Source organism: Solanum pennellii, chromosome 12, assembly GCF_001406875.1.
Source record: "Solanum pennellii chromosome 12, SPENNV200".
Taxonomy (NCBI): domain Eukaryota; kingdom Viridiplantae; phylum Streptophyta; class Magnoliopsida; order Solanales; family Solanaceae; genus Solanum; species Solanum pennellii.
The window spans coordinates 73,870,589-73,894,861 of record NC_028648.1 but is presented as its reverse complement, the minus strand read 5'-3'; positions in this window follow the sequence as shown (position 1 = coordinate 73,894,861).

The following is a 24,273-nucleotide window of genomic DNA, read 5'->3' as shown; positions in this document are numbered from 1 at the left end:
TCGGCCAATGGAAGACAACATCATCTGTATGTAGTACACATTGCGAAAGTGACATCAGCCAATGGCATGAAATATCAGCCAACGCCTATACGAATGAGCTGTAGTGTGTGCACATCAACTAGGGACATTGTTATCGAGCAATAACATGCTGCTTCTTCCAAGTCATGTGCGCCTCGGGCAAGAGACATCGGCCATAGACAAGAGACATCATCTAGGCGACATTATTCGTGGACCACCTGCATCCGTCGTGGCTTGTGCATGTCGCTATGCAATATTGACCATAGATTGACTGCATCTGCCTAGGCTTGTGCGTATCCCTCAGTCATTGTCGAGTGTTGACTACCCGCATCACCATTAGCCTGCACATAATGGTAAGTCGACATTGGGCGTTGCCAACCCGTATCACTTTTGGCTTGCACACACAGGTCAGTCGATGTCGGGAATGACCTACATGCATAGCTTTTTCCCAGCACACAATGGTTAGACGACGTTGAATGTGTCTTCCCACATTGCCTTTGGCATGCACACAATAGTCAGACGACGTCGGATGTGGGCTGCCACCATTGTTAGTAGCCCTTACATATCGATCTACCGACGTTAAACAATTCCTGTTAGCATCATCAAAAGTCTATAAACATCAGTCTGCCAACTTCTTACGTGGCTACCAACATCATCCGTAGCCTACGTATATCGGTCTACCTACGTCAGATGTGGCCTGCCGACATTGTTTGTAGCCTGCACATATCGGTTTGCTGATGTCGGCCAACGAAAGGTAGCATTACCCAAGGCCTACATGTATCTATCGTGGCATGTGCGCATCTGGCAAGGGACGTTGGCCAATGGTATGCGACTTAAGTAAGGTCCTGCAAGAAAAACCATGGAATGTGTGTATCCCCCAAACGATGTCAGCCAATGGCATATTGCATAAGCAAAGGCCTGCATGCACGTGCATGACATGTGCGCATCTGGCAAGTGAAGTCAGCCAATGACATGCAACATAAGCCAAGGCATGGAGCATCAACCATGTCGTGTGCGCATCGGCTGGGGGACTTCAGCCGTGGTCTGAGCATATCGGCCAGGCAAAATCAATTATGGCCTGCGCGTATTAGAAAAACAACATCATCCAACGGCAGGCAGCAATAACAAAGGCCTGCACACACAGCTGCAACATGTGCACATCGACTCGGCAACATGGCTCATGGTTTGCACACATAAGCAATGCGACATCAAGAAATGGGAGGAAACATTAACCAAGGCCTACACACGTCAGTTGTGGCATGTGTGCATCGACTAGGTAATATTGGTTTAAGAATGGATGCATCGACCAGGTGAAGTCGGCCAATGACATGCACCATTAGACAAGGTTTTCACGTATCTAACGTAGTTTGTGCGCATCTCGCAAGAGACATCGAACAATGGCATGCAATATTATCCAAGGTACACACGAATAACCCGTGGCCTGTGTGCATTGGCTGAGTGACATCTTCGTCGGCCAACGTTAGGCACCATAAGCATAGGCTTATGCACTTCGAGCAAACGACATCGGCTAACGATAAGCAGCATCAGCCAAGGCCCAAACACATATGACATGGAATGTACCATTTGGAATGCGAAGTTGGCCAATGGAATGCAACATCAGCAAGGGCCTACACACATTGTTCATGTCATGTGTACATCAGTTGGATGACATTTGCATCGTCCAACGTTAGGAAGCATCAACCAAGGTTTATGCTCTTTGAGAAAGCGATGTTGGCCAACACCAAGACACATCAGCAAAGGCCTACATGCATGAACCGTGGCGTGTACAAATCGACAGGGCAAAATCAACATCTACGAATGACAGGCAACATTAGCCAAGCCTAGTCTGTTTCAAGAAAGCAACATCGGCCACTGTCAAGTGGTATCATCCAGGCGATATTAGTCATGGACTTCCGCATCGGTTGTGGCGTGTGCACACGCTCAATAGATGTCAGGCGTGGATCGGCCGTGGTCTATTCACATCACTCATCGGTCGTTAGTCTTGGACTTCGTGCATCGCGCTTGGCCTGCACACAACGGCATGCCGATGTCAGATGTGGGATGCCCTCATCGACTATAGCCTGCACATTGCTCAGTCGACTTCGGCTGGGACTGCTTGAATATGCCAAGGCTTGTACTCATAAATCAACCTTCATTGGGCATGGATTGCATGCATCACCCTTGTCATGCAAACCATGGTAAGGCGACTTCGGACATTTCCTGCCCCGAACTCCTTTGGCCTGCACATAAGTCATCCGACATCGCGCGTGGCCTTCCCGCATTGCCTTTGGCCTATACAAAATAGAAAGTCGACGTCGAATGTGGCCTTTCCGCATTGCCTTTGGCCTATAGGAAATGGATAACCGACATGGAATGTAGCCTGCCCGCATTGCCATTTGCATGAACACAATGGTTAGCCGACTTTGGACGTGGGTTGCAACTGTCATCCAAGTCTTCACACATTGGTCAGCCGACATCTAACGTGGATTTCTAGTGTCATCTATATCTTGCACACATCGGCTTACCCACGTCGTTCGTGTCCTGCCAGCATCATTCGTAGCCTGCACACATTGTTCTACCGACTCGAATGGGGCATGGCCGTATCACTTGTTGCCAACACATTTGGTCTGCCGACATCGAACGTGCCTACCATCATCCTCATGTAGACGAGAAACATCGCATGCAATGACATTGATCGAGGCCTAGTCGAAAATATACAGATGTCCATGACGTTGATAAATCAAAAGAGCGTGAAACTCTCTTTGTGGAAAACAACATATTCATGTATTTTCCATCAATTATTCCCAACATTTTCGCCTCACATGGTTCATTCATACCAATTTCATCTCCTTTATGGTTCGTACATTATTAGAACATCTTTTATTTGTACAAAATGTGCTCCATTATAAGTTTCACATGTTAAGAAGTATTTTTGAGCATTTTCATACTTTTGTGACTTTTATTTATTTTGTAAAATTTATTTTTACGATCTTTATTTTTGCATCACATTTTAAAAATTGAGATTTATGAAATTGTTGAATTTGATGTTACTATATTTATTTGTTAATTTTTTACTTTTTTATAGGTTTTTCATGTTTTTCTATTTTTGATTAATTAATTACCTATTTTCGGGGTTTACCAAACAAAAATAAAAATTTAAAAATTATTGAAATTTTTTAATTTGAGATTACTATATTTATTTATGAACTTTTGGCATTATTTTTTATTTATTTTTCATATTTTCTTATTTTTATTAATGAATTACACATTCTTCAAGACAAATCCAAAAAATAAAAATTTTAACAAATTGTTGAAAATTTTCAATTTAAGGTTACTATATTTATTTGTGAATTTTTGGCATTAATTTTATATCTTTTTTCATCTTTTTCTTATTTTTTTATTCATGAATTTCCCATTTTTCAGGATTTACCAAACAAAAATAAAAATTAAAAACAATTAGTGAAATTATTGAATTTAAGGTTACTAGATTTATTTATGAATATTTGAATTAATTTTATATTTTGTCATATTTTCTTTTTTTTTATTCATCAACTATTCATTTTCGGGATTCACTAAACAAAAACAAAAATTAAAAAATTGTTGAAATTTATGTATTTGGGAATTTTTGGCATTTTTATTATATATTTTCATATTTCCTATGTTTAATTAATCAATTACTCAATTTAGGATAACCCAAAATATTTACAAAATAAAGCTGTTGAAAGTATTTTTTATATAAAAAAAAGTTATTTGTTGAAGTTAATGTGTGTTTGTACTTTAGAACCTACATCTTTTTGTTTTACATGTTCATTATGAATCTCTGGGAAGAAAATGATGTCTACACTCTATGTAGGAATCCGTGTTACGGAATTAAGAGCTCCAAGTAGCAAAGCATTTGACGTGGCATATGGGCATCGGGTAAACGACGTCAACCAACTATAGGATGCATAACCCAAGGCCTGCACGCATCAGACGAGGCATGAGTGCATCTGGCAAGCTACATCGACGTCAACTAATGGTAGGAAGCATTGTTCGCAGCAAGTGGGCATCAGGATAGCGATATTGATCAACGATAGGAAATATAAGCGAAGGCCTTCACTCATTACCAGTTGTGTGTGCGCATCGGTTGGACGACATCGGCGTTTGGCAATAACAAGAAGCATTTTTCAAGACATGTGCACTTTGGGAAAGCAACGTGGGCTAATGGATAGCGACATCGGAGAGGCAACATTGGCCGTGGACTACCCTCATCGCTCGTGGTTTGTGCACATTGCTCAAATGACGTTAGTCATGGACTGCCTGCATCATCCATAGCTTGCGCATATTGCACGTTAGTCGTGGATTGCCCGCATCGCCGTCGATATGCACACAACAGTTAATCAATGTCAGGAGTTGCCTACAGGCGTTGCCTTTTCCTACATAGAATTGTTTGATGACTCTAGGCTTGGCCTTCCCGTATCGCCTTTGGCATGCACACAATTGTCTACAAATATCAGACGTGGTGTGCTCGAATCGCCTTAGGATTGCAAACAAAGGTTAGTAAATGTCGAACGTGGGCTACCAACATAATCCCTAGCCTATACACCTCAGTTAGTTGGTGTCGAACGTGGCCTACAAGTATCATTCGTATCCTGCACACATACGGCTACCGCCGTCAAACATTAACTGCCATCAGCTTTTGTATCTGGCACAAATTGGTTTACCGACGTTGGATGTGGCGTATCAACATCATTCGTAGCCTGCACACATTGGCATAGATATATCGTCCAATAGCAGGAACCATCAACCAAGGCCTACACACATCTTATATGGCATGTGCACATCTTGCAAGATACGTCAGCAATGTCATACAACTTCAGCCAAGGCCTACTCGCACACACGCGAAATGTGTGTATCAGAAAGTGACGTCGGGAATGACAAACGCATCAACCAAGGCTTGCACACATGGATGTGTTATGTGCACATCTTTAAAGAAATGTTAGCCAACATAATGCAGCATCAAGCAAGGCCTGAACGTATCAACAATGTCGTGTGCACATCGGCTGGGTGACTTTGGTTGTGGTTGGAATGCATTGGATAAGCAATATCAGTTTTAGGTTGCGCTTGTTGGCCAAATGAAAAGCAATTACATCAAAGACCTGTACGCATCAGTCTTGGCATGTGTGCATTGACTCGGCGATATCAATTCTGGCATGTGCATTTTCCAGGCGGCATCGACTAATGGCAGGTTGTTTCAGCCAAGGCCTACACGTATCATTAGTGGAGTGTGTGCAATGACTTGGCGATGTCAATCATGGCCTACATGCATCATCCAGGAGACATCAGCAAACGACATGCACCATCACGAAGGTCTTCATGCATCTAATGTGTTTTGTGCGCATCAAGAAAGCGACATCGGAAAACGTCATGCAACATCATCAAAGGCATGGATGCATAAAGTGTGGCATATGTTCATTAGGTGAGTAATATAGACTTAAGCTAAAGGCAGACACCATCAGCCAAGACTTTTTGTCACGACTCGGAAGTACACCTTAGAAGATACGATACTCTTGGATTGAGACACGACGTACTTGACCTCTCGGAGGTCTTGTACAAGCACTTTACATATCATTCATCGCATATACGTATATTAAAAGTAGTGCGCAATTAAAACTTTTTACAACATTCAAATAGTCTTTAAAAATCGCTTTCATATAAAAACCATAGGAAATACTAAGTCTCATTTCATCAAATCTTAGACTCAAAATATACTTGGGACACAGCCCATACAATCTAAATATAGTACAACTAATTCTATTAGAATGCTTCAATAAATGAAATCAAAAGACATCTATGCCCTCAAGTCAAATAAGGACATACTTCAAACTTGCTTGAAAGTACCTATAATCCAAGCTTCGCTCCCAAAAGCACCTTCACCTATCAATCACTTTAGAGATAGATAAAAGTTTGGAATTAGTACAAACACATGTACTAAGTATGGCATAATGCATAAAAATCATGATAATGGACATTTAATAGAAATATGATAATTTTGATTAAAACATCATAGTATAGGCATAAGAAAAACATTTATCACCGCATAAATACATAAGATAACACAAACATTTTATAACATTTAAAGGACATTACAATGAATTATGTCACTGTTACAATGAATCAATTCAGTGTTAAAGTGAAGTTTTTCAACTTCATAGTGAACCCTTTTAAACATGTCACTCTCTCATTAAAATTTATCCTAGCACTTACTTAAGTAAGGCAAAGAGATAACTCCCATACACTCTCTCTAAGTACACCTAAATTATCCTCAAGACTACCTATAATGATACAAATACACTTAAAATACACCAAAACACATAACATTAGATTCTCCTACCAAAGGTGATTCTAAGGCTCACTTAAGTGAGTTGTGAAGCAACAACCCATACAATCCCTTCACACACACTTAAGAGATCCTTTAGACTACCTAGGATAATATCATCCTCACTTCATAAATCAACAATACTATCTAGAGTCATTCTTAAGAGTTACCTAGGTAAAATATGAACAAATCATCCTTTATGCCCCCTTCACATTTGAACTAGGCAGTACATAAAGTTACTCTAGGCTAGGTACTTATTCATTTACATATTTTATTACCTAAGTCATTATATTCATTAATTCATTTTGGAGACATTTATCTCATAAGGACATTCAAGTAATGATCTTGGAGAAGACCTACGGACTCACACACTAACATCTCCAAAGCCCATTATGCAATGTCTATATATCATCCCATACCACCACCTAAACTTCATAAAACTTCTCCAACACTAGTAGGTATACCATATGATTAGAATAGGAAATAACCGACATAGACCATGGTAGTAAAGCATGGAATCAAGAGTTGTAACCTACTTCATTGAAGGGTGTTCTACTTGCCAATGGTAGAACTTGGACACATCCCATGTAGGCACATGGTTAAGGAATATAAAGGTTTTGTTTGCACTCTAGCCTCATTCTTAACTCGAGCTACTTACCTTATCATACTCACTTGGTGCTAGCCTTCATTCTCATAGATTAATTCACATAAAGGATCACTTGAAGAGGTTCCATATCTAGTTCATAACCCAATCACATTCACCCTACCAAAGAGGTCCCCTAGGGATGACTTTCAATGGCGAAGAGGATAGATTAATGATTTTCCTAAGAATGAATTCATGCCATTACATCCAACCAACCTTAAGTCTACCATTCACAGAAGAAGGATACCATTACACCTATCGACTTCAAGGATATCATAACCTCTTAACTAGGTTGAGGGCTCCACATAATTTGACCTTCTCACTATGTTCAGGGCCACATATCATTCATACATACAAGACTAGGAGGATTTAGCAGACTAAGTCAAGACATCTCATATTTACATTCATGCATGTATCAAGTCAGGGACACAAGTCTACCACATCAGATATTATTCTAGAAACACATAGAAATAGCCATCATCATATATAAGTCACCCTATAAACTACATTAACATAATCAATATAAACATCATAGACTCATATAGTCAAGTAGGAAGAATCATGCATCAACTCTAAGACTACACACATAAGGATATAGTCATAGTCTAACATGATCACCTAACAACATCAATAGAAGAACACATACTTTTCACTTAATCACATGTATATGAATATTAACATACTTCACATAAATCAACTACACAACCATCATAATATATCAAGTAGTTACCAAAAAGGCCATGATACTCATAATACATAAAGTAACGCCGACAAGACCACATCATTCACAATTATAACACAAAGCACCGCCACCATAAGTGGACCATACCAATCACAACATAAATCAAGACCTATATTGCATAAAATAAAGAGAAATAGTGCAGTGTACCACCAATCCATTCTAACCACTTCAATCCATAGCTAAATCATCCAATACAATACCAAAAGGCCCTTACCCATGGTCATGAATATAAATTCAATACAAAAATCATATACTCAATGAATGTCAATCAATTCAATATACATTTATAAATCTAAGACAGCCTATACATCATTTCAATACAATTCTTACATCATTTAATAGCCTAGTGAAAACTACACTAGAATTCATAAGCATTGAGACAAGATCATAACATCCATAATATAGCCAATTTGAAAAGATTATGTTCTGGATGGGATTAATGAAGATTTAAGGTTAAAACCATCAAAATAACATCAATTCAATCAATAATCAATGATTCAAAACGTTTTATGCAATAACTCATGGCTAGATCATAAAATTAGACAAGTTCATCTTTAGAAGACTTCAGAAATGACTTTGAATTTTGGGATCCTTGATGAAGAGTGTTTCAAGGATAAAAAACATACCTCAATGAATCTAAACCAAGAAATTGATGAAGAATCACCAATCAAGTCATCAATTCAAGCTCTTCCTTAAGTTCTGGCGTCAATAGAGTTCTAGAGAGTTTCTTAGAAAATTTGGGTTCCAATTTTAGAATAATGAATTCATCTATGTAGTTAGGACTTAAAAACCCACTTAAAATACCTAGAATACCATTATAAAAGCTTCAAACTCTTATTTGGATGTAGGGAAAATTTACCAATTCACCCTTGTATTTAACAATGAAATGCGCAGGTTGCAGACTTCACCTACGCTTGTCCATCGACTGGTCGTTTGTCCAACGACGTGCCATCCTGGCTGGACATCCCTTGGATCAAAGACTGGATTGTCGGAGCTCAAGATCCCTAGGCTAAGTCTTGACCCACTCCCTCAATTGTCGGGGCGTCGACCAGCCTAATGGCGGTCAATTGCCTCAATCGTTTGGGCTGGTCTAGAAAACCTTAGGCTCTTGTGAAGGGTCCTTCCTCAAGGACCCTTGATTGTTTCTTGGGGATGTTTTCCTGGATGTCTTCAACACGGATATGATCATATACAAATTTATGACATCTCCATAAATTTCATACAAAATGAACACGTAAAACTCGATGAAACATGCTAAGACACACAAGGTCATTTCAAGGCAAACCTTTTGAAGGTATGGACGTTCTTGGACGTTTGACCTCCAAACATCATGAAACTTGATAAACTGCCTATTAACACTATTATAACTCATATAAGGACCTTATGAGCTCATAAAACACACATAAGCACATAAAAACACGCATGAGGCACATAGGTGACTTGTCATCGAACGTCTTGGTCGTCCCTTGATGTTCCATTTCTAATTCACCTAAATCATTAGACACTGCCTCATTACCACATTATAAATCATTTAAGGACCTTATACCCTCATTACAATATATTAGGATCTAGTTTCACCTAAGTCATTTTACAGGTGTCACATTCTCTCCCACTTGGCAACATTCGTCCTCGAATGATAACTTACCACTCTCCGAACACTTCAAGAGAAGAGATTCAACTACAGCTCAAAAACATACCATGTAAAAGATTATACAATGCACAATCTAGAAGAAACACAAATTTCACATAATCAAGAGACTCTCAACACAATAAGAAGATAGAAACTCATTCTACAACTCACTAGGCATCAATTTCAAATAGCATGAATTCCTTTTATAATCCTTATCATACTCATATACATCCATTTTATCCACATTACAACAACTTTCAACCAATGAATGAATTAGTCAATTTTTTAAAAATGTTACAGTGAGCTAAATTCCTTGGTAGTGAACATGCTTCAAAAATCCAAAAAATGCAACATTTAGGAAATTGATGATAAAAACATACTAATATGTAATGTAAAACCATATAAACTCATTTTAAAACATAATCATAACTTCATGAACTGCACAATGCAAAAAATTAATGAAATTCAATTTTAAAAAGATTCCTAAACACAATGCAACAACACAAGGTACCATCTAGCTCATCTACTAACCATACTCCCCCACTTAGAATGAACTTATAAAACTAAAGAGAGAAATAAAAGAACTTACCATCATCATCACCCTCATCCGTCTTTGATCCTCTAGTCCGGAGTGCATATAAACGATTCTTCTTGGGAGCATCACCTTCTGGAGTATTAGAAGGAACTTGCTTACCCTCGCTTCCTTTAGAAACAATACTAGGACAATAACTCACCTTGTGTCCATCTTTACCACATTCAAAACAACTCCCGGTACCTAATAGGCATTTGCCATAGTGCCTCTTTCCACATGTAGAACATGTAGGCTTTCCAACTTGAGAGCCACTACCTTTCTCAAGTATCACCTTAGCACCCCTAGTCTCTTCTTGACTTGAAATCTTCTTCTTCAACCTAGGTTGACTTTGATCACTTGAACCACTCCTTTTCAAGTTTCTAGCAATCCTTTCAAGCTTAGACTCCTCAATTGATTGAGCATAAACCATGAGTCTAGATAGTGTCATATCATCATGAAACATGGCCGTACAACATTCCCCCTTCATTGGGTCGGAGATCATAGTCACAAACCTACTCATCTCATCCCTAGGTTAGATATTAAGGATGGTGCATATCTAGACAACATAGTGGACTTCAATGAGTACTCCTCTATACTCATATTTCCTTGATTGACGTTGATAAACTCCTCTACCTTTACCTCCTTCCTCTCACAGGGAAAGTACTTTCCTAGAAAAGCCTATTTAAAATTTTCCCACTCAATAGGATCCGACTCAACCAACCTATTGTCCTTCTATTGGGTGTACCACACATTGAGCAACCTCCCTCAATTGGTACGAAGCTAACTCCACCTTCTCCCTAGAAGTCACCCCTATGGCACTCAACACTTTATACGCTCCATCTAGGAACTTATAGGGATCCTCTCCCACCTAGAGTCAAGAAATATACGAGGATTCATCCTCACAAAACCTCTCAATCTATATATCATAGTGCTCTCCACAACATTCACTCTAGGCTCAATACCCCTATTCACATGGGTAGTCAAGGCTCATGCTAATATAAGAAAAGTCTCTTAATCTCCCCATTAGTCATTTTCGGGGGAACCACCGAAACCTCATTGCCTTCTCCCACAATAGGTACTTGAGAATATCTTGCACCTTGAATCCCTTGAGCACCTTGAGGAACTTTCTCAACTTATTCAACCTGAGGAGGAATCTCCTCATTCACATCATTCTCCTGAACTCTCCTAGCTTGTGTCCTCCTCGTATTCATCTCCTATAAAACAAGGAAAACCATAAGAGAAGAACAAACATAACTTCTAATTCTCTACATCACGATGTAAGAGTAGAAAAGAAGGGAAACTCTATCATCCTATAGCATCTCGCCCATAGATGTATCGCAATTCACACCGATGGTCAAGACTCTAATAGACATGACTTGATGAGACTTTTGGATTCCTAATACCACTTTCATATCCTATGCTTTGATACCTTGTTTGTCATGACCCGAGAGTACATCCTAGAAGGTAGGTCACTCTTGGATTGCGACATGACAACTTGACCTCTCGGAGGTCTTGTAAAATCCCTTTCCGTATCATTCATCGCATATACATGTATGAAAAGTAGTGCGGAATTAAAACTTTTCACAACATCCGAATAGTCTTTAAAAATTTCTTTGATATAAAAACCATAGGAAATGCTAAGTATCATGTCATAAAATCTTAGACTCAAAATATACTTGGGACACGGCCCATACAAGCGAAATATAGTACTACTAATTCTATTAGAATGCTTCAATAAAAGAAATCAAAAGAGATTTATGCCCTCAAGTCAAATGAGGACATACTTCAAACTTGCTAGAAAGGTCCTATAATCCAAGCTTCGCCCCCAAAAGTACCTTCACCTATCAATCACTTTAGAGATAGATAAAATCATGGAATTAGGACAAACACATGTACTAAGTATCGCATAATGCATGAATATCATGTTAAGGACATTTAATAGAGATATGATATTTTTGATTAAAAGATCATAGTATAAGCAACATTTAACACCATAGAAATACATAAGATAACACTTAAAAATTTTATCACATTTTAAGGACATTATAGTGAACTATATCATGACAAAGGACATTTAATGGAAATATGTTCTTTTTGACTAAAACATCATAGTATAAGCATAAAACATTTATCACCGCAGAATTACATAAGATAACACAAACATTTTATCACATTTTAAGGACATTAGAGTGAACTATGTCACTGTTACAGTGAATTAATTTATTGTTACAGTGAAGTTCTTCAACTTCACAGTGAACCCTTTTAAACATGTCCCCCTATTGCTAAAAGTTATCCTAAGACTCACTTAAGTAAAAGAAAGGGGACAATGCCCACACACCCTCTCTATACACACCTAAATTGTCCTCAAGGCAACCTATAATGAGACAAATACACTTACAATACACCAAAACACATAACATGAGATTCTCCTACCAAAGGTGATTCTAAGGCTCACTTGAGTGAGTTGTGACTAAACCGCCCATACAATACCTTCATGCACAATTAAGAGATCCTTTAGACTATCTAGGATAAGATCATTCTCACTTCATAACTCAACATTCCTATGTATAGTCATTCTTAAGATTTCCCTAGGTAAAATATGAAGATATTATCCTTTATCCTACACACTTTAACTAGGCAATCCTTAAAGTTACTCTAGGCTAGGTACTTCTTAATTTACATACTTTCTTACTTAAGTCATTATCTTCATTAGTTCATTTAAGAGACATTCATCACATAAGGACATTCAAGCAATAGTCATAGAAGACCTAGGGACTCACTCACTAACACCTTCAAAGTCTATTGTGCAATGTCTAGATAGCTTCCCATACCACCACATAAACTTCATAAAACTTCTCCAACACTAGTAGGTATTCCATATAATGAGAATAGGCAATAACCGACAAAGACCATGGTAGCAAAGCATGGAATCCAGAGTTGTAACCTACTTCGATGGATGGTGTTCTACTTGCCAATGGTAGAACTTGGGAATATCCCATGTAGGCACATGGTTAAGGAATATGAAGGGTTTCTTTGCACTCTAGCCTCATTCTTAACTAGAGCTCCTTCGTTTATCGTACTAACTCAATGCTATCCTTCGTTTTGATAGAGTAATTCACATAAAGGATCATATGAAGAGGTTCCATATCTAGTTCATAACCCAATCACATTCACCCTACCAAAGAGGTCCCCTAGGGCTGCCTTTCAATGGCGAAGAGGATAGCTTAATGATTTTCCTAAGGATGACTTCATGCCATTACATCCAACCAACCTTAAGTCTACCATTCACAGAAGAAGGATACCATTACACCTATCGACTTCAAGGATGTCATAACCTCACAACTAGGTTGAGGGCTCCACATACTTTGACCTTCTCACTATGTTCAGGGCCACATATCATTCATACATACAAGACTAGTAGGATTTAGCAGACTAAGTCAAGACATCTCATATTTACATTCATGCATGTATCAAGTCAGGGACACAAGTCTACCACATCAGACACACCAATACTTTACTTCATCACATATGATATATTATTCTAGAAACACATAGTAATAGCCATCATCATTTATAAGTCACCCTATAACTACATTAACATAATCAATATAAACATCATAGACACATATAGTCAAGTATGAAGAATCATGCATCAACTCTAAGACTACACACATAAGGATATAGTCATAGTCTAACATGATCACCTAGAAACATCAATAGAAGAACACATGCTTTTCACTTAATCACATGTAGATGAATATTAACATACTTCACATAAATCAACTACACAACCATCATAATATATCAAGTAGTTACCAACAAGGCCATGATAATCATAATACATAAAGTAACGCCGACAAGACCACATCATTAACAATTATAACAGAAATCACCGCCACCATAAGTGGACCATACCAATCACAACATAAATCAAGACCTATATTGCATAAAATAAAGAGAAATAGGGCAATGTACCACCAATACATTCTCACCACTTCAATCCATAGCTAAATCATCCAATACAACACCAAAAGGCCCTTACCCATGGCCATGATCATCAATTCAATAAAAAAAATCATGATACTCAATGAATCTCATTCAATTCAATATAGATTTATCAATCAAAGACATCCTATACATCAACTCAATACAATTCTTACATTATTCAATAGCCCATACGAATTATACTAGAATTCATAAACATTGAGACAAGATCATGACATCCATAATATAGCAAATTTGAATAGATATATTTTGCATGGGTTTATGAAGATTTTAGGTTAAAACCATCAAAATAACATCAATTCAATCAATAATCAATGATGAAAAATATTTTATTCAATAACCCATGGTTAGATCATAAAATTGGACAAGTTCATCTTTAGAAGACATTAGAAATCTGTTTAAATTTTGGGCTCCTTGATAAAGATATTTTCAAGAACGAAAAACATACCTCAATGAAGCTAAACCACGAAATTGAAGAAGAAACACCAATCAAATCTTCAATCCAAGCTCTTTCTTGAGTTTTTGCTTCAATGGAGTTCTAGACCTAGAATACTGTTAAGAAACTACCCAAAACTCTTATTTTGACGTAAGGTGAATTTACAAATTCACCCTTGCATTTAACAGTGAACTGCAGGTTGCAGACATCACATATATCTGGCCATCGACGGGCCGTTTGTCCAATAACGGCCGTCCTGGCCGACCGTCGTTCGAATTAGATATTGTCCTGTGGGAGCTCAAGATCCATCGGCTAAGTCTTGACCCACACCCTCAATCGATGAGGCGTCGACCAGCGTACTGGTTGACGATTGCCTCAGTCGTTTGGGCTGGTCCTGACAGCCTTAGACTCTTATAAGGGGTCCTTCCTCAAGGACCTCTGGTTGGTCCTTGGGGATGTTTGCTCGGATGTTTCATACCCAAATATGATCCTATATGAGTTTAGGACCTCTCACATCAATTTCATTCAAAACGAACACGTAAAACAAGACAAAACATACTAAGACACAGAAGGTCGTTTTAAGGCAAACCTTTCAAACGTCATGGACGTTCTTGGACATTTGACCTCCGAACTTCATGAAACTTGACACGCTGCTTGTAAAAACTATATAACTCATATAAGGACCTCATGAGCTCATTACACACACATAATCACATAAAAACACGCATGAGACACATAGGTGATTAGTCGTCGAATGTGTTGGTTTTCCCTTGACGTTCTATATACAATTTACCTAAATATTTAGATATTGCCTTATTACCATATTATAAACCATTTAAAGAAATTAGAATCTTATGAAAAACATGTTAGGCTCTAGTTTCACCTTTGTCATTTTAAAGGTGTCAAAGTTTTGGGCTTCGGGCAAACGACGTCGGCCTATACTAGACATCATAAGTCAAGCGTACACGCATCTTACATGACATGTGCGCATCTAGAAAGTGTCGTTGGAAAATGGAATGCAACATCAACAATGGCCTGCATGCGTCGGTCGTGGCGTGTGTGCATCAGCTGGGCGACATTTGCATTAGCCAATATCAACCAGCGTCAGCCAAAGGATATGTGCTTTGGGCAGGTGCCAATGGCAAGCAGCAGCATCCCAGGCCTGCATGCCTCAGCCGTGGTATGTTCAAATCAGCAAGGCGACATCAACGTCTACCAACGATAGGCAACTTCAGCCAAGGACTGTGTGCTTGAAGAAAGCGTCATCATCCAACATCAAGCGACATCTGCCATATGATTTTGGTCGTGGATTTCCACATCGATCGTGGCATGTGCACATTCTTAAGACGACATCATGTGTGAACTGGCTGCATCAGCCGTGGCCCATGCACATCACTCAGCATTCATCGGTCTTGGCCTTCTCGCATTACCCTAGGCCTGCACACTATGGCTAGCCGAAGTTGGATGTGGGCTGCTTACATCAGCCGTAGTGCTCACATTGCTCTGTCGACTTCAATCATGTATTTCCTTTGTCGATCGTTCTTGTGAAGATTGCTAAGCTAGCGTCGGCCAACGGAATACAACATCATCCGTCGCTAGTGTGAATCGGGCAAGTTATTTTGACCAACGATATGAAGTATCATCCAAGGCCTATACGATGAGCTGTGGTGTGTGCGCATCTCGTTGGCGACATCGATGTTGGGTAACACTAGGCAATATCTGTCAAGGAATATGCTCTTCGGCCAATGGAAAGTGACATCATCCAAAAGACATAAGTTGTTGACTGCCTGCATTGGTCATGTCTTGTGCACGTTACTCAACCAACATTGACTGTGACCTTCCCGCATCCTTCAAGGCTTGTGCACATCTCTCAGTCATTGTCGGGCTAGGACTACCCGTATTGCCCTAAGCCTGGACACAATGGTCCGTTGGCATGGGGCATTGCGTGCCGCATCTCCTTTGGCCTACACACACTGGTCAATCGACATCGAGTATGGCCTTCCCACAATGTTCAGACAACGTTTGATGTAGTCTTCCCTCACTGCTTTGGAATCACACAATGGTTAGTCGACGTCGGACGTAGATTTCCAGTATCACGCACAACCTACACACATCGATCTATCTACGTCGAATGATACCTGATAACATCATATATAGTGTGCACTCATCGGTCTGACGACATCACACGTGCCCAACATCTTCCATAGCTTTCGCACATCGGTATGCCTACATAAAATGGGTTTTTATAGCATCGTTCATAGCCTGCACACATCGTTCTGTTAATGACGGCCAAAGAGAGTAGCATCGCCCAAGGCCTACATGCACCTAACGTGGCATATACGCATCTTCCAAGGGATGTCGGCCAATAGTATGCGGCTTAAGCAATGGTTTGCAAGAAAAAACATCGAATGTGCGTATCCCCCAAGCGATGTCAGCCAATGGTATGTTGCATCAGAAAAAGCCTGCATGCACGGACATATCGTGTGCGCATCTGCTAGGGAACTTCATGTAGGGTCTGAACGCATTGTCCAGGCAATATTAGTTGTGGCCAGCACGTATTGGCAAAACAACATCATCCAACAGCAGACTGCAACAACCAAGGCCTACACACATTAGCTGCTGCATGTGCGCATCGACTCGGCAATATCGCTCATGGCCTGCATGCATCAGCATGGTGACATCTACCAATGGCAGGCAACATTAGCCAAGTCATGCACACATAAGTCATGACGTGTGTGCATCGACTTGGTGACATTGGTTTAAGCATGCATGCATCGATTAGGTGATGTCGGCCGACGTGCACCATTAACCAAGGTCTTCACGCATATAACGTGGTTTGTGTGCATCTCGCAAGATACATCAGAAAATGACATGCAACATTATCAAAGGTATGCACGCATAACCAGTGGCCTGTGTGCATCAGCTGGGTGACATAGACATTGGCCAACGTTAGGCACCATAAGAGAAGGCTTTTGCACTTTGGGCAAGTCACATCGACCAGCGAAAAGCATCATCAACCAAGGCCTAAACACATATGACATGTCATGTGCCATTTGGAAAGCAAAGTTGGCCAATGGAATGCAACATCAACAAGGGTCTGCACACATTATTCGTGGCATGTGTGCATCAGTTGGGCGACATTGGTATCGTCCAACGTCAGGAAGCATCAACCAAGGGTTTCCCTCTTCGAGCAAGCGATGTTGGTCAACACCAGGAAACATCATCCAAGGCATACACGCATTAGCCGTGGTGTGTGCACATCAGCAGGGCAACATCAACATTAACCAACGAAAGGCAGAATTAGCCAAGCCTAGTGCGCTTCAAGCAAGCGATATCGACCACTTTCAATGGGTATCGTCCAGGCGACATTGGTCATGCACTGCGGTATCAGTCGTGGCATGTGCACACGCTCAATCGATGTCAATCATGGATTGGTTGTGGTCTGTGCATATCACTTACCGCTCATCAGACTTGGACTTCCTGTATCGCCCTTGGCATGCACAACGGCATACCGATGTCAGATGTGGGATGCCCTCATTGGCCGTATCTTGCACATTGCTCATCCGACTTCGGCTGGGACTACTTGTGCATATCCCTCAACCATCATTGGGCATGGACTGCCCGCGTCACCCTTGACATGCAAACTACAGAAAGCGACTTTGGATATTTTTTGCCCCAATCTCCTTTGGCCTGCACATCGATCAATCGACGTCGAGCGTGGCCGTCCCGCATCGCCTTTGGACTTTACAATACATAAAGTCGACGTAAGATGTGGCCTTTCTGCATCTCCTTTGGCCTATAGACAATGGTCAAACAACATCGTATATATCCTGCCCGCATCTCTATTTACATGAACATAATGGTTAGCCGACTTTGGACGTGGGTTGTAACTATCGTACATAGTCTTTACACATCGGTCAGCCGACGTCGAACGTGGCCTTCCAGTATCATCCGTAGATCGCACACATCAGTTTGTCGACGTCGATCGTGGCTTGCCAGCATCGTTAATAGCCTGAACACATCAGTCTACTGACATCAAATGTGTCCTGGCCGAATCACCTGTGGACAACACTTTCGATTTGGCGACATCGGACGTGCAAACCATCATCCTCAGTGGCTTGCACTTGGTAGATGATCAACGTTGCATGCGACGACATTTATCGAGGTCTAGTCGAAAACATGCAGATATCACGACGTAGAGAAATCAAAAGATTATGAAACGCCATTCCTGCAAAACAACATATTCAAGTATTTTTCATGAATTATTCTCAACCTTTTTACCTCGTGTGGTTCATTTATACCAATTTAATTTCATTTATGGTTCGTACATTACTAATCTTTTATTTGTACAAATATGTACTTTATCATAAGTTTCACATGTTAAGAAGTTTTTTCGAGCATTTTCATATTTTTTCGACTTTTATTTATATTTAAATTTATTTTTACAATTTTTTATTTTTTAGATCACATTTTTAAAGATTAAGATTAATGAAATTGTTGAATTTAAGGTTACTATTTTTATTTGTGAATTTTTTTTCTTTAATTTTATCATTTTTTCATATTTTCCTATTTTTGATTAATTAATTACCCATTTTCGGGGTTTACCAAAAAAAATAAAAACTTAAAACATTGTATAAATTGTTGAATTTAAGATTACTCTATTTATTTCTGATCTATTGACATTAATTTTTTATTTATTTTTCATATTTTTCTTCTTTTTTATCAATGAATTACCCATTTTCAAGACAAACCGAAAAAATAAAAAATTATTTTTTTTGAAATTTTTGATTTTAAGGTAACTATATTTATTTATGAATTTTGTACATTAATTTTATATTTGTTTTTCATTTTTTTTATTTTTTTATTCATGAATTACCCATTATTCATGATTTACCAAACAAAGAATAAAACTTAAAACAATTAGTTAAATTATTTAATTTAAGGTTACTCTATTTATTTATAAATTTTTGCATTATTTTTATATTTATTCATATTGTTCTTATTTTTTATTCATCAATTATTCATTTTCGAGATTTAATGAAAAAAATAATATTTAATTTTTCTTGAAATTGTTGAATTTTAGGTTACTGTATGTATTTGTTAATTTTTGGCATTGTTATTATATTTTTTTTCACATTTTCCTAATGTTTAACAAATCAATTACTCAATTTCTTATAACCTAAAATATTTACAAAATAAAATTGTTTAAAATTATTATTTTTATATATAAAAAAGTTATTTGTGGAAGTTAATGTGTGTTTGTACCTTAGAGCCTACATCTTTTGGTTTTACATGTTCATTATGAATCTCTAGAAAAAAATGATGTCTACTCTCTGTGTAAGAATCTGTGTAAAGAAATCAAGACCTCCAAGTAGCCAAGCATCTGATGTGGCATGTGGGAAATGGACAAGCTACGTTAGCCAACTATAGGCTGCATAATCCAAGACCTACATGTATCAGACGAGGCACGTGTGCATCTGGTAAGCTACACCCGGTGTCGACTAGCGGTAGGCAACATCTTTTGTAGCCACTAAGCATTAGAAGCGATATCGGCCAACGATAAGCAATATAAGCCAATGACTTCTCACACCACCAATGGTGTATGCACACCAGTTGGATGATATCAGCGTTGGAAACAAAAGGCAGCTTTAGTCAAGACATGTGCGCTTTGGGAATGTGACATGGGCCAATGATAAGCGGCATCGGCGAGGCAACATTGGTCGTGGACTGCCCTCGTTGGTCGTTGCTTGTGCATATTGCCCAACCGATGTTAGTCGTTGAATTCCTGCATCGGCCATAGCTTGCACAAATTGCACAGTCATTGTCTAGCGTGGATTGCCCGCATCACCCTTGGTATGCATACAATGATAAACAAATGTAGGCATTTCCTATCTGCATTGCCTTTGGCTTGCATACAATTGTTAGATGACGCCGGGCTTGGCCTCCCCACATCGCCTTTGCATGAACACAATGGTCAACCAATGTCAGATGTGGTTTGCTCGAATCGCCTTTGGCCTGCACACAAAGGTAAGTAAATGTCGGACGTGGGATACTAACATCATCCATAGCTTGTACAAATTAGTTAGTCATTGTCGAACGTGGCCTAGAAGCATCGTTCATATCCTTCATACATCCGGCTGTCGACGTCAAACATTGGCTTCCATCAAAGATCAATCTACCGATGTTGGATATGTCATATAAACAACATTCATATCCTTCACACATCGGTCTACATATTTTGGCCAATAGAAGGCGCCATCAACCAATGCTTGCAAGCATCTGACATGGCATTTGCACATCTTGCAATATACATTAGTCAATGACATACAACTTCAGCCAAGGCCTGCTCGCACACACGTGAAATATGAGTATCAAATGTTACATCGGGAATGGAAAATCACCAACCAAGGCTTGCACACACGGATGTGTTATGTGCAGATATTTCAAGCAATGTGGGACAAGGTAATGCAACATCAACCAAGGCCTGCACGTCTCAACAATTTCGTGTGCACATCGACTGGGTGACTTCAGTTGTTGTTTGAATGCATAGGACAGGAGATATTGGTTTTAGTCTGCGCTTGTCGGCCAAACGAAATGTAGCAAAATCAAAGACCTACACGCATTCGCCGTGGCGTGTGTGCATCGACTTGGCAATATCAGTCGTGGCCTGTTCATTTGACAGGCGACATTGACCACTGGCAAGCTTCTTCAGACAAGGCCTACACACATCATTCGTGGAGTATGCACAACGACTTTGTAAAATCAATCATGGCCTACATGCGGCATCCTGGCGACATCAACGAACGACATGCAACAACAGCCAAGGTATTCATGCATCTGATGTGTTTTGTGCGCATCAAGAAAGTGACGTCAGACAACGTCTTGCAACAACATCCAAGGCATGGACGCATAACGTGTGGCATGTGTGCATCAGGTGAGCAATATCACTATAGCCAACGGCATACACCATCAGCCAAGAGTTTTGGGCTTCAGGCAAACGACATCGGCCTACGGTAGACATCATAAGTAAAGGTGTGCATGCATATGAGATGACATGTGCGCATCTAGAAAGTGTCGTTGGCAAGTGTAATGCAGGATCAGCAATAACATGCACGCATCGATCGTGGCGTGTGTGCATTAGCTGGGTGACATTTGCATTGGCCAACGTAAAGCAGTGTCAACCAAGGCATTTGCGCTTTCGGCAAGTGAAGTTAGCCAATGGCAAGAAGCAGTATCCCAGGCCTGCACGCCTCTATCATGGTGCGAGCACATCAACAAGGAGACATTAGTGTCTACCAATGATATATAACTTCAGCCAAGGACTGTGTGCTTTGAGAAAGCATCATAATCCAACAACAAGCGACATCATGCAGACAATATTGGTCGTCGATATCCGCATTAGTCGTGGCTTTTGCACGTTGTTAATACGATATTGGGTGTGAACTGTTTGTATTATCCGTGACCCATGCACATCATTTAGCGCTCGTCGGGCTTTGCCTTCCTGCATCACCCTAGCCTGCATGCTATGGCTAGCCGACGTCGGATGTGGGCTACTTATATCGTCCGTAGTCTGCACATTGCTCATTCGACATAAGTTATAGATTTCCTTCGTCAATCGTGCTAGTGAAGATCACTAAGATAGTTTCGGCCAATGAAAGACAACGTCGTTTGTCGCTAGTGCAAATCGAGCAAGTGACGTCAACCAATGATAGGAAGCATCATCCAAGGCCTATCTGGATGAGCCGTGGTGTGTTCGCATCACGTGGGAGACATCGATGTCGGGTAACTGTAGGCAATATATGTTAAGGAATATGCTCTTCGGGCATGCGACGTCTACAAGAAACATCATTCAGGTGACATAATTCATTTGCTGCCTACATTGGTCATGGCTTGTGCATGTTGCTCAGCCGGCATTGACTGTGGACTACACGCATCCGTCAAGGCTTGTGAAAATCTCTCAGTCATTGTCGGCGTGCACTACCCGTATTGCCCTTGGCCTGCACATAGTGGTGTGTTGGCATGGGTCATTATCTGCCCGCATTGCCTTTGGTCTACATACACTAGTCAATCGACATCAAGCATGTCTTGACTGCATCGCCTTTGGCCTGCCCATAATAGTCAGCCAATGTCGGGCATGGTCTTCCCTCAATTCCTTTAGAATACACACAATGGTTAGCTGAATGATGCTCGAGAACATCATCCATAGTGTGCACTTATTAGTCTGACGACATCGAACGTGTCCTCCCAACATCGTTCGTAGCTTTCGCACATAGTTCTGTCGACATAGGATGTGGCCTGACAACATCATCTGTAGCCTTCACACATCGGTTGGCTATTGTCAGCCAAGGACTAGTTGCATCAACCAAGACCTATATGCATCAGACGTGACGTCTGGGCATCTGCCAAGCGACGTCAACCAATGACATGCAACTTAAGCCTTGGACTGCAAGCACAATATGAATTGTGGATGTCTCAAAAGCGACGTCGTCCAATGGCATGCGGAATCAGCCAAGGCCTCCATGCACGAACGTGGAATGTGCGCATCTAGAAAGTGACATCGTCGAACGACATGCAATATCAACCAAGGCATTCATGCATCACCCGTATTGTGTGCACATCGATTGGGTGACTTCCGCAATGGTTTGAGCGCATAGGTCATGCAACATTGGTTGTAACCTACACGGATCGACAAAGCGACATCAACCAACAGAATGCACAAACAACCAAAGTATCCATGCATCATCTATGGCGTGTCTACATTGAATCAGTGACATTTGTTGTGACCTACACACTTAAGAAAGGCGATATCGATCATTGCAGGCAACATCAGCCAAGACTTGTATGCATCAGTCGTGGCGTGGTTGTATAGGAGGGCGACATTGGTGTAGGCTTTCATGCATCAACCAGAAAATGTCAGCCAACAGCAGGTAGCATCAGTGAATGTCTTGACGCATTTAACGTGGTTTGTGCGCATCTGAAAAGCGATATAAGACAACGATATGTAGCATTTCCCAAGGCATGCACACATATCCCGTGGCGTGTGTGCATCAGCTGGGTAACATTGACATCTTCCAACAACAAGAACTGTAAGCTATGGCTTATGAGATTTAGGGAACAAACATCGACCAACGACAAGAAACATCAGTCAAGGCCCACACACGTCTGACATGGCATGTGCGTATTTGGTAAGCGAAGTTGGACAATGAAATGCACATCTGCCAGGTCCTGCATGCATCATTCGTGGCGTGATGTCATCAGTTCAGTGACATTTGCATCGTCCATCATCAAGTAGCATAAGCCAAGTCCTATGCTCTTTATGCAAGCGACGTTGGCCAATAGGAGGCAACACCAGTCAATGTTTGCACGCGTCAGTCGTGACATGTGCACATTCGTAGGGCGACATCAATGTCGACCAACGGAAGGAAAGATCAGCCAAGCCTAGTTAGCTTCAAGAAAGTGACATCGACCAACGGAAAGCGGCATCATCTAGACGACATAAGCCATTGACTACCACATCAGCTGTGGCTTGTGCATGTCACTCAGTTGACGTCAGGCATGGATCGACCAAACAGCCATGGCATGTGGACATCACTCAACGGTCGTCAATTGGCCTTTGAACATCTCCCTTGGCCTGTACACAATGAAAAACTGACTTCGAACGTGGGGGACCCACATCGATCATAGCCTGCACATTACTCAACCGACTTTGGTCGTGGACTGCCCGAATCTGCCAGGGCTTTTGCACATCGCTTTGCTGTCATCAGGAATGGACTACCCATATCGCCCTTGGCCTGCAAACAAAGGTTAAGCGACATTGAGTAATGCCTGCACATATAGTCTTTTTACCTACAAAATGATAAGTCAATCGTC